Here is a 13,711-nt window from a genome sequence, read left to right as displayed (position 1 = left end):
ATTTTACAAAGAGAGCTTTACAACACTGGCCCCTTACTTATCTCGCATTTATCGCGAATCTCTCGCCCAGGCCAGTAGCAAGTGATCGAAAAGAAGCGTAGGTGACTCCTACGAATCAGAAGGGTGAAAGAATGGATCCACAAAATTACAGACCAATATCTTTAACATCGGTTTGCTGCAGAATTCTTGAACGTATTCTGAGTTCGAATACAAAAAGTTTCCTAGAGACCGAAAAACTTACGTACACGAATCAGCGCGATTTTAGAAAGCCATCGCTCGTGCGAAACTCAGCTTGCCCTTTTCTTACTGATGTACTGCGAAATACGGATGAAAGGCAACCGGCAGCTTCCATATTTCTAGATTTCCGAAAAGCATTTGACACGGTACTGCCGACTGTTAACGAATGTTCGAGCGTACGAGGTAGGTTCCCAGACATGTGAGTAGCTCGATGACTTCTTAAGTAACAGCACCCAGTATGTTGTCCTCGATGGCGAGTTTCAAGTGTCTCTGAGCACTGTGCGACTTAACTTCTGAGGTCATCAGTCGCCTAGAACTTAGAACTAATTAAACCTAACTAACCTAAGGACATCACACACATCCATGCCCGAGGCAGGATTCGAACCTGCGACCGCAGCGGTCGCTCGGCTCCAGACTGTAGCGCCTAGAACCGCACGGCCACTCCGGCCGGCGATGGCGATTTTCCATCAGAGACACAGGTATCGTCAGGAGTGCCCCAGGGAGGCGTGAACTGTTTGCTGATGATGCTGAGGTATACGATAAAGTGTCCAAGATAAGTGACGGGTGATTCAAGATAGAAAAAAATTCTAGTGGGTGTGATGAATGGCAGCTGGCTCTAAATGTAGGTAAACGTAAGTTAATGCAGACGAGTAGGAAAAACATACCCCTTAATGTTCACATACAGCATTGCTACTGCCCTGCACGATACAATCACGTCGATCAAATGTCTGGGGGTAACGCTTCAAAGCGATATGAAACGGAAAATCACGTCAAGACAGTAGTGGGGAAGGCGAATGGTCGATGTCAGTCTATTGGGAGAATTTTAGGACATTGTGGTTTATGTGTAAAGGAGACCGTATATTGAACAATAGTGCGACACATTCGTGAATACTGTCGAGAGTTTGGGATCCCCGCCAGGTCGTACTAAAAGAACACATCGCCGTAATTCAGAGGCGGGCTACTAGATTCGTTACCGGTAGGTTCGAACAACACGCGTGTATTAAGGAGATGCTTCGTGAACTCAAATGGGAATGCCTGGAGTGAAGACGACGCTCTTTTCGCGAGGCACTATAGCTGATATTTAGAGAACCGGCATTTGAGGCCGTCTACAAAACGTTTCTACTCCGTCCGACATACTTTTCGCCTAAGTACCACGAGGATAAGATGAGAGAAATTAGGGCTCTTACGGAGACATATAGATAGTTGTTTTTCCGTCGCTCTGTTTGCTAGTGGAACAGGAAAGAAAATTACCCTACAGTCGCTTGCGAAGTGAGTGTGTAAACGTAGACACACTTGCAGTGGAGCAGCGCCGTCTCGATAAGTGCAGTGTCATTTAGTGCTGTCTAGTATTCTATTTGCAATTATTTCTTGCAACAGGGATCCATAACACTTATGAACTTTATAAATGGCGTCGTTTGTCCTTAATTGGGTTGTAAGTAGTACTCTATAGCGATCAGCTGATTTTAGCCTATATGGAAATTACAAGGTCATCCTTTTTCTTTTGTTTTCCTATTTGGCCTTCGACACTGTTGCACCAGACCGCCATCATATTGTTAAAAAATAAAAAATTAGAAAAATCGCAAAATATACTGAATACGATATGGTGGAGGGTTGTCATTTACTTTCACAATTGGTTGATAAAAATAATAAATAATTTCAAACATATCATGAATATTGTCTAAGGCATCAATAATAACCAGTCTACAAGTACTTCAAAAGACAGTTTCGTTTAACATTGAAATAAAATCAAAAGGAAGGTTTCTCAATCTTCAAGAACGTAAATTTTCAATTCAAATTTTTAACCCCTTTCTGAAATAAATATAATATCTGTAAAGTACACGTTATGTGGGATCAAGGAAGTACACAGTGACGTAAGAGGTCATGTATAGACGATACCGCTACAAACTGCTTATCACCGAAATGAAACACGGCGTTAAACAATGACGGCTGTAATGTTTGTCCTTTGGCACGAAGTATTATTTGATCGTCAAAGTTGGCAGCGAGAAAGATCTACATATTAGCAGATCGAATTCCAGTGACCTCTACCGATTTAGCGCTAGAGAGACGACAAACTGAGAAAACGTGATCGTGAGACTGAGGGTGCAAACTGCACTGGTACAAATACGATCTCACTGTCCCATGTGATTTAATTACACGAAAGGGGCAACAACAATTCCAAATCGCATTTCATGCCATTTTTAAGACACCGATTATATAAAAGGTCAATTAATTTTATTACAAGAATACAGCTTAATATCTCAAGTTCGTCTAAAGTCGTTAGACATTCTGATAAAAATTTAGTATTTCGCACGACATGGGAATGAAAAACGTGTACTTCAAGACGCTACTGTGACGCACTCGACTAGTTGAACAGTGTCTATAGAGTGAACAGAGAGACCACACGGTGCGGTACCTTCGTGGCAGAATGTATAATCTGCAGTATCCTAATTTACAACATTTACAAAATTCATGCTTCTCCGTTACGAATTGCCTGACGCAAACGTTCATAAACAGTCCGGATGCGTGGATTGCAAAATCAAATTACTATTAATATAGCTGCAGTACTAAAGCTCTCCGTATTTATAAAATGTACATGCCTGTAAGAATTTACATTACGTGTCCGCAGAAAAGTTCAGTCGATTTGACGGTTGTGTTTTGGCTGCCACGGATTGGCGGAACTCAGAGGTTTGTTGACGGCTTACCTTCTGACTGCTGCAGTTGCCCCGTGCAGTTACTGCTTTTCACGGTTTTCGTAAGATTCTGCTCACTGCGAAAGGATTCATTCCTGTTGCTCGCCAGTTGTTTCCTCTCAGACTAATGCTAAGCAACGGCATCTGGCGCTATAGAGATTGTTGAGAACGGCGTCCCGCCGCAATGTGTTGCTTGCCCCAAGAGGACTTGCGGAAAATAATAATCGCATAAATGTCGAACCCCCCATGAACCATGGACCTTGCCGTTGGTGGGGAGGCTTGCGTGCCTCAGCGATACAGATAACCGTACCGTAGGTGCAACCACAACGGAGGGGTACCTGTTGAGAGGCCAGAGAAACCTGTGGTTCATTAAGAGGGGCAGCAGCCTTTTCAGTAGTTGCAGGGGCAACAGTCTGGATCATTGACTCATCTGGCCTTATAACACTAACCAAAACGGTCTTGCTGTGCTGGTACTGCGAACGGTTGAAAGCAAGGGGAAACTACAGCCGCAATTTTTTCCCGAGGGCATGCAGCTTTACTGTATGGTTAATGATGACGGCGTACTCTTGGGTAAAACATTCCAGAGGTAAAATAGTCCCCCATTCGGATCTCCGGGCGGGGACTGCTCAAGAGGACGTCGTTATCAGGAGAAAGAAATCTGGCATTCTACGGATGGGAGCGTGGAAAGTCAGATCCCTTAATCGGGCATGTAGGCTAGAAAATTTGCAAAGGGAAATGGATAGGTTAAATTTAGATATAGTGGGAATTAGTGAAGTTCGGTGGCAGGAGGAACAACACTTTTGGTCGGGTGAATACAGGGTTATAAATACAAAATCAAATAGGGGTAATGCAGGAGTAGGTTTAATGATGAATAAAAAATAGGAATGCGGGTAAGCTACTACAAACATCATAGTGAACGCATTATTGTGGCCAAGAGAGACACGAAGCCCACGCCTACTACAGTAGCACAAGTTTATATGCCAACTAGCTCAGCAGATGACGAAGAAATTGAAGAAATGTATGATGAAATAAAAGAAATTATTCAGGCAGTGAAGGGAGACGAAAATTTAATAGTCATGGGTGACTGGAATTCGACAGTAGGAAAAGGGAGAGAAGGAAACGTAGTAGGTGAATAAGGATTGGAGGTAAGAAATGAAAGAGGTAGCCGCCTCGTAGAATTTTGCACACAGCACAACTTAATCATAGCTAACACTTGGTTCAAGAATCATAAAAGAAGGATATATATATGGAAGAAGCCTGGAGAGACTGACAGGTTTCAGATAGATTATATAATGGTAAGACAGAGATTTAGGAACCAGGTTTTAAATTGTAAGACATTTCCAGGGGCAGATGTGGACTCTGACCACAATCTATTGGTTATGAACTATGGATTAAAACTGAAGAAATTGCAAAAAGGTGGGAATTTAAGGAGATGGAACCTGGATAAACTGACTAAACCAGAGGTTGTACAGAGTTTCAGGAAGAGCATAAGGGAACAATTGACAGGAATGGGGGAAAGAAATACACTAGAAGAAGAATGGGTAGCTTTGAGGGATGAAGTAGTGAAGGCAGCAGAGGATCAAGTAGGTAAAACGACGAGGGCTAGTAGAAATCCTTGGGTAACAGAAGAAATATTGAATTTGATTGATGAAAGGAGAAAATATAAAAATGCAGTAAATGAAGCAGGCAAAAAGGAATACAAACGTCTCAAGAATGAGATCGACAGGAAGTGCAAAATGGCTAAGCAGGGATGGCTAGAGGACAAATGTAAGGATGTAGAGGCTTATCTCACTAGGGGTAAGATAGATACTGACTACAGGAAAAATAAAGAGACCTTTGGAGAAAAGAGAACCACTCGTATGAATATCAAGAGCTCAGATAGAAACCCAGTTCTAAGCAAAGAAGGGAAAGCAGAAAGCTGAAAGGAATATTTAGAGGGTCTATACAAGGGCGATGTACTTGAGGGGAATATTATGGAAATCGAAGAGGATGTAGATGAAGATGAAATGGGAGATATGATACTGCGTGAAGAGTTTGACAGAGCACTGAAACAAGGCCCCGGGAGTAGATAACATTCCACTAGAACTACTGACAGCCTTGGGAGAGCCAGTCCTGACAAAACTCTACCGTCTGATGAGCAAGATGTATGAGACAGGCGAAATAAAAAAAAATGGTTCAAATGGCTCTGAGCACTATGGGACTCAACTGCTGAGGTCATAAGTCCCATAGAACTTAGAACTTCTTAAACCTAAATAACCTAAGGACATCACACACATCCATGCCCGAGGCAGGATTCGAACCTGCGACCGTAGCAGTCGCGCGGCTCCGGACTGAGCGCCTAGAACCGCTAGACCACCGCGGCCGGCACAGGCGAAATACCCTCAGACTTCAAGAAGATTATAATAATTCCAATCCCAAACAAAGCAGGTGTTGATAGATGTGAAAATTACCGAACTATCAGTTTAATAAGTCACGGCTGCAAAATACTAACGCGAATTCTTTACAGACGAATGGAAAAACTAGTAGAAGCCGACCTCGGGGAAGATCAGTTTGGATTCCGTAGAAACACTGGAACACGTGAGGCAATACTCACCTTACGACTAATCTTAGAAGAAAGATTAAGGAAAGGCAAACCTACATTTCTAGCATTTGTAGACTTAGAGAAAGCTTTTGACAATGTTGTCTGAAACACTCTCTTTCAAATTCTAAAGGTGGCAGGGGTAAAATACAGGGAGCGAAAGGCTATTTACAATTTGTACAGAAAGCAGATGGCAGTTATAAGAGCCGTGGGACATGAAAGGGAAGTAGTGGTTGGGAAGGGAGTGAGACAGGGTTGTAGCCTCTCCCCGATGTTGTTCAATCTGTATATTGAGCAAGCAGTAAAGGAAACGAAAGAAAACTTCGGAGTAGGTATTAAAATCAATGGAGAAGAAATAAAAACCTTGAGGCTCGCCGATGACATTGTAATTCCGTCAGGAACAGCAAAGGACTTGGAAGAGCAGTTGAACGGAATGGATAGCGTCTTGAAAGGTGAATATAAGATGAACATCAACAAAAGCAAAACGAGGATAATGGAATGTAGTTGAACTAAGTCGGGAGATGCTGAGGGTATTATATTAGGAAAAGAGACACTTAAAGTAGTAAAGGAGTTTTGCTATTTGGGGAGCAAAATAACTGATGATGGGCGAAGTAGAGAGGATATAAAATGTAGACTGGCAATAGCAAGGGAAGCGTCTCTGAAGAAGAGATATTTGTTAACATCGAGTATAGATTTAAGTGTCAGGAAGTCATTTCTGAAAGTATTTGTATGGAGTGTAGTCATGTATGGAAGTGAAACATGGACGATAAATAGTTTGGACAAGAAGAGAATAGAAGCTTTCGAAATGTGGTGCTACAGAAGAATGCTGAAGATTAGACGGGTAGATCACATAACTAATGAGGAGGTATTGAATAGAATTGGGGAGAAGAGGAGTTTGTGGCACAACTTGACTAGAAGAAGGGATCGGTTGGTAGGACATGTTTTGAGGCATCAAGGGATTTAGCATTGGAGGGCAGCGTGGGGGGGGGGGGGGGGGAAATCGTAGAGGGAGACCAAGAGATGAATACTCCAATCAGATTCAGAAGGATGTAGGTTGCAGTAGGTACTGGGAGATGAAGAAGCTTGCACAGGATAGAGTAGCATGGAGAGCTGCATCAAACCAGTCTCAGGACTGAAGACCACAACAATAACAACAAATATCGAAATCATCCAGCTATAATACTAGGTTGAGAAGACTGAGGTAATAGTAGTGAGGATAAGGTGCCTCTGGAGTGTAAAACAAAAAATAGGAAAAATGAGGAAATATTAAAATGGAAGGGAGAAGTAGAAGAATTAGTAAAATCCATTAGACAAGACAAGAGGTATTTAAAAATAGCGACGGTATGTTTGGGAAATTATTCTGTCGTAAAAATACGCGAACCATTTACCGCCTTTACCCCAGCCAGAGATCAATCTGCATTACGATACGAACATCATCAGTTAGCTGATTATACAGAATGATAGCGATGAAATGTGAGCAGGTGTTTCGGCCGAAGCCTTGACGGAGCATCCATCACGACTATCGTATACGGAGATATGCAAAAAACGAATCAAGTCCCAATTTAAATTCAGTCCTCAAAGGGGTGGAAGAGGCTGCTGACAAACAAACAGTCCTGTATTTCGAAACAGTTGAGCAGATATTGTTCACAGTCGGCTATGGTGGTAGAAGTTAAGTATTTCCATCCTGAGTATTTCCAAGATAACGATACAGACACCAAATCCAAAATTTTGGACTGGTAGGTGAGAAACAGTCTATACACTTAAAGGGACACTTATCGACAGTCTTACGGCTCTGAGTAACATAATTCGTAAGAGTAAGAAAGGAAATGAATGAAGTTTAGCAGTTTGTCTTTAAAAAGAAAGAATTAATGCCCGCCTAGGACCGTGCAGACTGTGAGTACGGACGTTAACTGCTACACGTGACCTCTTAGGAACGGCGCTGTCAGAAATAAAGACGGAAGATTAGGGTTTAGCCTCGCATCGTCGACAAGGTCATTGGAACCGACCGCTTGCTTGTATCGAGGAGGGACAGCTATGTATATCAAGCGTATCCTCTTCAAAGGAACCAGTCCTGCATTTTTCATAAGCGAGTGCGACTCCACGATCTATCTGAGCAATTCCACCTCTCCTTCGGTTGCCCTCACAAATTTTCAACATATGGGAAAGATGGGCCTTCGATTGTAAGTCGCCCAAAGAAACGCCAAAGCAGTATAGAAGCTCTATGACGTTCTTTCCGAGGGCGAGATGCTGAGAGAAGCACTAGCACTTTTTTATCCAGTGAGTTACAATATTTATTCGCAATTAAACACGTGGTTTTATGGAATGATGTGTGTTACAGACGCATATGTAGCAAAACAACATTTGTTTTTGTATCTACTTCCTGTGACGAAGATCTTAAAAATTAAACAGCTAAGTTCTTCAAATACATATTTTTCATGAAATTTCTCTTCTGCTTCCAGCACAGCTAGCATTGATATGAAATGTACGTAAAGAACAAATATGAAAAAACTTGGTAGAACTAATGCCATTTTACCCTGACGTACATACGGGTAGCCTGCTGTACCTAGCAAAAACTACGGCTGTTGCAAAAACTGAACGTTCTTTTTAAGAGCTAAAAATATTTTAAGAAAATATGTACGTTCTACAATGAGTAAGGTATGGTTATCCGGTTTGGCAGCGATATCAATAGCAGATGGATGGCGCGGACTGGTTGATGAGAGTGTGTAAAGTTGAAGAAATAAAGGTACAAACTTAGAAAAAGAGAACTGGAATAGCAAAAAATACCGATTTTTCTGAAATAACTAAACATTTTGCACATACAAGAACATGGAAAATCATACCAAAGGAATTTTGGTTCAAGGCATATTTTGTGCATAGCTTTTCGTCTTTTAATTCTGGAGATATTATCAGAGGCTATGAAGACTCAGACAGCAGTTTCAGACTTAAAGTAGCTCAGTAATTCGGACTCTTCAAGCTCGCAGAGTCGTGCTGATGTGTGTTACGGAGCTTGTGGTGGAAAATAGCTGGCACTGTTCATTTTATTTAGCACTGAGGCCCATAAATATCTAATTTCAATTGTTCAAAACCACAAAAACAACTTTAAAAGAAAAGAAGCACTGATAGGCGATAAGTTAAGTGTTAAAAAAACGCAAACAGTCCCAGCCCTTCCCCATTGCAACCTTCAAGTAACACGTCATCGCGACTCTCACGATCTTAGGCAGCAGTCTGATGAAGTCAAGACCAGACCGTTTCACAGAGACGTCTAAAAAGTTCTGCATGTTCGAGATCGTTTAACTCTGAAACTGCCCTCAGAGCCTTTAAAGCCTCTGATGGCGTCTCCTGCGGTAGAAAACAACACATTTGGCATTTAAATATAATGTGGACCACTGTCCAATGCCCACAACACAAAAAAATGTTCGTGAAAGCTGCATTGTGCGATCAGCTAAGTAAAATAAGACTTCATATCACTAATCACATTGCAAGACGTCGTGGTCTCCTGACCTTCATTGCTTACATATTTCGCCTTCACAATCATATTCCGCACATCAAGACGCTTCACTCTAATCCAAACTCGATAAGATAAAGACAATGTTGTATGAATTCCTGTAAACGATATGCAAATAACTACACTCCTGGAAATGGAAAAAAGAACACATTGACACCGGTGTGTCAGACCCACCATACTTGCTCCGGACACTGCGAGAGGGCTGTACAAGGAATGATCACACGCACGGCACAGCGGACACACCAGGAACCGCGGTGTTGGCTGTCGAATGGCGCTAGCTGCGCAGCATTTGTGCACCGCCGCCGTCAGTGTCAGCCAGTTTGCCGTGGCATACGGAGCTCCATCGCAGTCTTTAACACTGGTAGCATGCCGCGACAGCGTGGACGTGAACCGTATGTGCAGTTGACGGACTTTGAGCGAGGGCGTATAGTGGGCATGCGGGAGGCCGGCTGGACGTACCGCCGAATTGCTCAACACGTGGGGCGTGAGGTCTCCACAGTACATCGATGTTGTCGCCAGTGGTCGGCGGAAGGTGCACGTGCCCGTCGACCTGGGACCGGACCGCAGCGACGCACGGATGCACGCCAACACCGTAGGATCCTACGCAGTGCCGTAGGGGACCGCACCGCCACTTCCCAGCAAATTAGGGACACTGTTGCTCCTGGGGTATCGGCGAGGACCATTCGCAACCGTCTCCATGAAGCTGGGCTACGGTCCCGCACACCATTAGGCCGTCTTCCGCTCACGCCCCAACATCGTGCAGCCCGCCTCCAGTGGTGTCGCGACAGGCGTGAATGGAGGGACGAATGGAGACGTGTCGTCTTCAGCGATGAGAGTCGCTTCTGCCTTGGTGCCAATGATGGTCGTATGCGTGTTTGGCGCCGTGCAGGTGAGCGCCACAATCAGGACTGCATACGACCGAGGCACACAGGGCCAACACCCGGCATCATGGTGTGGGGAGCGATCTCCTACACTGGCCGTACACCACTGGTGATCGTCGAGGGAACACTGAATAGTGCACGGTACATCCAAACCGTCATCGAACCCATCGTTCTACCATTCCTAGACCGGCATGGGAACTTGCTGTTCCAACAGGACAATGCACGTCCGCATGTATCCTGTGCCACCCAACGTGCTCTAGAAGGTGTAAGTCAACTACCCTGGCCAGCAAGATCTCCGGATCTGTCCCCCATTGAGCATGTTTGGGACTGGATGAAGCGTCGTCTCACGCGGTCTGCACGTCCAGCACGAACGCTGGTCCAACTGAGGCGCCAGGTGGAAATGGCATGGCAAGCCGTTCCACAGGACTACATCCAGCATCTCTACGATCGTCTCCATGGGAGAATAGCAGCCTGCATTGCTGCGAAAGGTGGATATACACTGTACTAGTGCCGACATTGTGCATGCTCTGTTGCCTGTGTCTATGTGCCTGTGGTTCTGTCAGTGTGATCATGTGATGTATCTGACCCCAGGAATGTGTCAATAAAGTTTCCCCTTCCTGGGACAATAAATTCACGGTGTTCTTATTTTAATTTCCAGGAGTGTAGTAAATCGCAAATGCGCTCCGAGATTGAAATACTCGAGGCTGGCGTACACACAAACACATTCCACACACGACGGTCGCAGGGGATTTTAGTTCGGGAGACGCAAACCGCACGCCGCGGCGCCGGGCCCTTCGGAGGACGAGTCAACGCCAAATGCCGAGGTGACCGCTCATGGAGTGGACAGCGTTTGCCCGAGTGAAAGGAAGAACGACCCCATGTTCGGCTTAAAAGCAGTTTCCGCTACATTATGTGGGAGCGCCCAGCCTACGCATTCTTTACAACATAGCACGCAGTTTCAGAGATTTTCACAGGGAGACAGCAAACGCCAAACGCCGATGCCAAGATTTCCGGATTGGTCGCCTTAAACGAAACGTCATTCTCCTGTTTTAGAAGAGCAATGCTGATTGTCCTACGATATTTCTGACGCCTTGAGCTGAAGGAGTAATGGAAGAGACCGAAAGATATACCCCTTCACGTGTGGTGTGGAGAGGGGCCATTCTGTTGTCATCACTCTTGGAGCAAGAACATATAACAAGAGCGTGCGTACTCGTACGTGTACTCAAAGAGCGAGGAACAAGTCTCTCCTCAGTACTTTACTGGGAGAGCACCGGAGTGCAGCTCTGTATTGAGTCCTTGCGATTAAGCGTTGTTCACTGTGTTGGCCGCCACACTTATTGTGCAGTGTGAATGGACAGGGTTATAGTTAAACACCTGCGAGCGAATTTTGAGTGGCATCGCGGTGGACTGGTTATCTGACCGGTGTACCATGCCAATAGTTAGACTAGGGGCGAATAGGAGTCCTTGACTTCATCAAGGCATAGGGAGAGTTTGATTGGCGAAGGTCAATCCAGACAGAACGAGAGTTATCTTATTTGTCAGCAGCGAGCGGCGCAGACAGCAGTCATTGCAGCTTACGGTATTGTGCGCTACAGCTCTTGCGAGCCCCATATTTCCTCCACAACAGTACACTTCACTGCATTTCACACGTGACAGCCTCGGCCGTACCTAGCAACATTCTAGCGGATCATTATTCAAGTTGAGTAGGCGCAGCTCTCAACCATTGTGCCAAGTCAATAACAATCTTAAACTTTGTATAGTAATTTCATTAGCGAATCCTATCCTTGAGAGGTAACGTCCGAAGAGAACCCGGAAATCATTTGTTCAGTTCATAACTAAAGGTGCCATTGTGATTTTTGCAAAATAAATTATAATTTTCGTTAGTTTCATGTTTTTCTTACAATAACTAGCACTACTCCAGTACCCAACTATCACACTAGTTATGTAAGAAATTTTGTGAATTTTTGTGTCATTTCCTCACAGCAGACGACTCCAGAAGATATTTATCGCTGAAAGTTTTCAGGCATTTCTGTTTAGAACGTTAGGAGCGTCTGTCTGACTTCTGTAGTAGTGTGGGGGTGGAAATTGCATCTTGCAAGGGCCACAGGGTAAAGGGTGCATCTCAGATTAATCCGTTGTGCAGAATGACAGAATAGCACCCACACGCTCACAACGTACTATACATTGGCAAATAACATTTTTATACCAATATTAAAACTTACATGCGAGTGCCATTTTTTTAAAGGTCCGAAAAGTCGGGAAATTAAAACCACTGTGAAATCCGATGAAGTTTTGCGCATATGTGTCGCGTAGAGTCTCCAATTTTCTCGTCGATCGCGTCACGTCGCAATTCTCAGTTCTGAGTGCACAGTGAGCACCTAAAGATGTCTAGAACAATAGAGTCTTCTGCCAAGTGTGAAGTGCGTGCTGTAATTCGATTTTTTCATGCGCTGGGGCTCCGCCTGATTTCAAGCAACCCACATAACGTAACTAGGTGGCGGCAAAGCGCGCCAGTTGTGCAGAAACATTGAAGCAGGGCGCACGGACACTCACGATGCAGGCAGTGAGGGAAGGAAGCAACTGTCAACGGCTGATCTTGCCCAGACAGAACGTCAGGCGATTCGAGAAAACCGTCTACAAAGGGCAACTCAGAACAAGCCAAGAGGAGTGTTGTCATCAGGCACTGTTCTTCTTCATAACAATGCTCGGACACATACGTGCTGCAGCTGCAACAAAGACTTGCCTGCAGCGTTTTCGGTGGGAAGTGTTTGATCACCAACTATACAGACTGGACTTGGCTCGCTCTGAGTTTTACTTCTTTTCTCACACGAGAGCAGCATTTTAGCAAACACAGCGAACTGCAGAGCAGCGGAGAGAATTGATAGACAGGGAGGCCGCTGCCTTCTACGACGAGGGTATTGAAAAGTCAGAACAAGGCCACTACAAATGTTTAAGTCGGAGTGACGATTATGCACAAAAGTTTGTGGAGTGTGTATCTCCCAAATATACCTTCAAAAATTAAGTAACCTTAGTATTTCTTTGAAATTATCTATTCGTTCTTGTTTTGTCTTGTAGTGCATTATTAATTACGTGCGACTTTGCTTAGGTATCAGTAGTTTTGTCATAATGAGTTCAAATGGTTCAAATGGTTCAGAGCACTATGGGACTTAACATCTGAGGTCATCAGTCCCCTAGAACATAGAACTACTTAAACCTAACTAACCTAAGGACATCACACATATCCATGCCCGAGGCAGGATTCGAACCTGCGACCGTCGCGGTCGTGCGGTTCCAGACTGAAGCGCCTAGAACCGCTCGGCCACAACAGCTGGGTCATAATGAGTGATCGTGAGTAAGTAATCTACTTTATGTGCAATGATGTCAGCGACCCTCATTCGCCCGCCTTCTTGGGACGCATAGATATTGATATGTGTCCTTCGCCAACTGCACGACGTACTGCACGACGATGCAGCAAAGGCAGTTCAGCTGTCGAGCAGTGCTTGCGGAGTGGTGTGGGTATCTATACTAATACAATGTGCACACTATGCAACAAATCTGAAAAAAAATAATCTTAGCATGGTTCATATTCTGTAATGTACAAAAATATGTTGTTTCCTTACTTCACCCTCTTAAAGATAGATTTTTTTTAATTTTATAAAATAGCCTGATCTCTCTATGCATAAATCAACTATTCTTCCTTCATCATTGCACAGGGCAAATACTCCACACCACACATAGAACATTTTACTTAAATATAAATCTGAGAACGTACATGAAGATGATATGGGAGATATAATACTGCTTGAAGAATTTGACAGAG

This window comes from Schistocerca nitens, chromosome 6, assembly GCF_023898315.1.
Source record: "Schistocerca nitens isolate TAMUIC-IGC-003100 chromosome 6, iqSchNite1.1, whole genome shotgun sequence".
Lineage (NCBI taxonomy): Eukaryota > Metazoa > Arthropoda > Insecta > Orthoptera > Acrididae > Schistocerca > Schistocerca nitens.
This window is presented reverse-complemented; position numbering follows the sequence as displayed.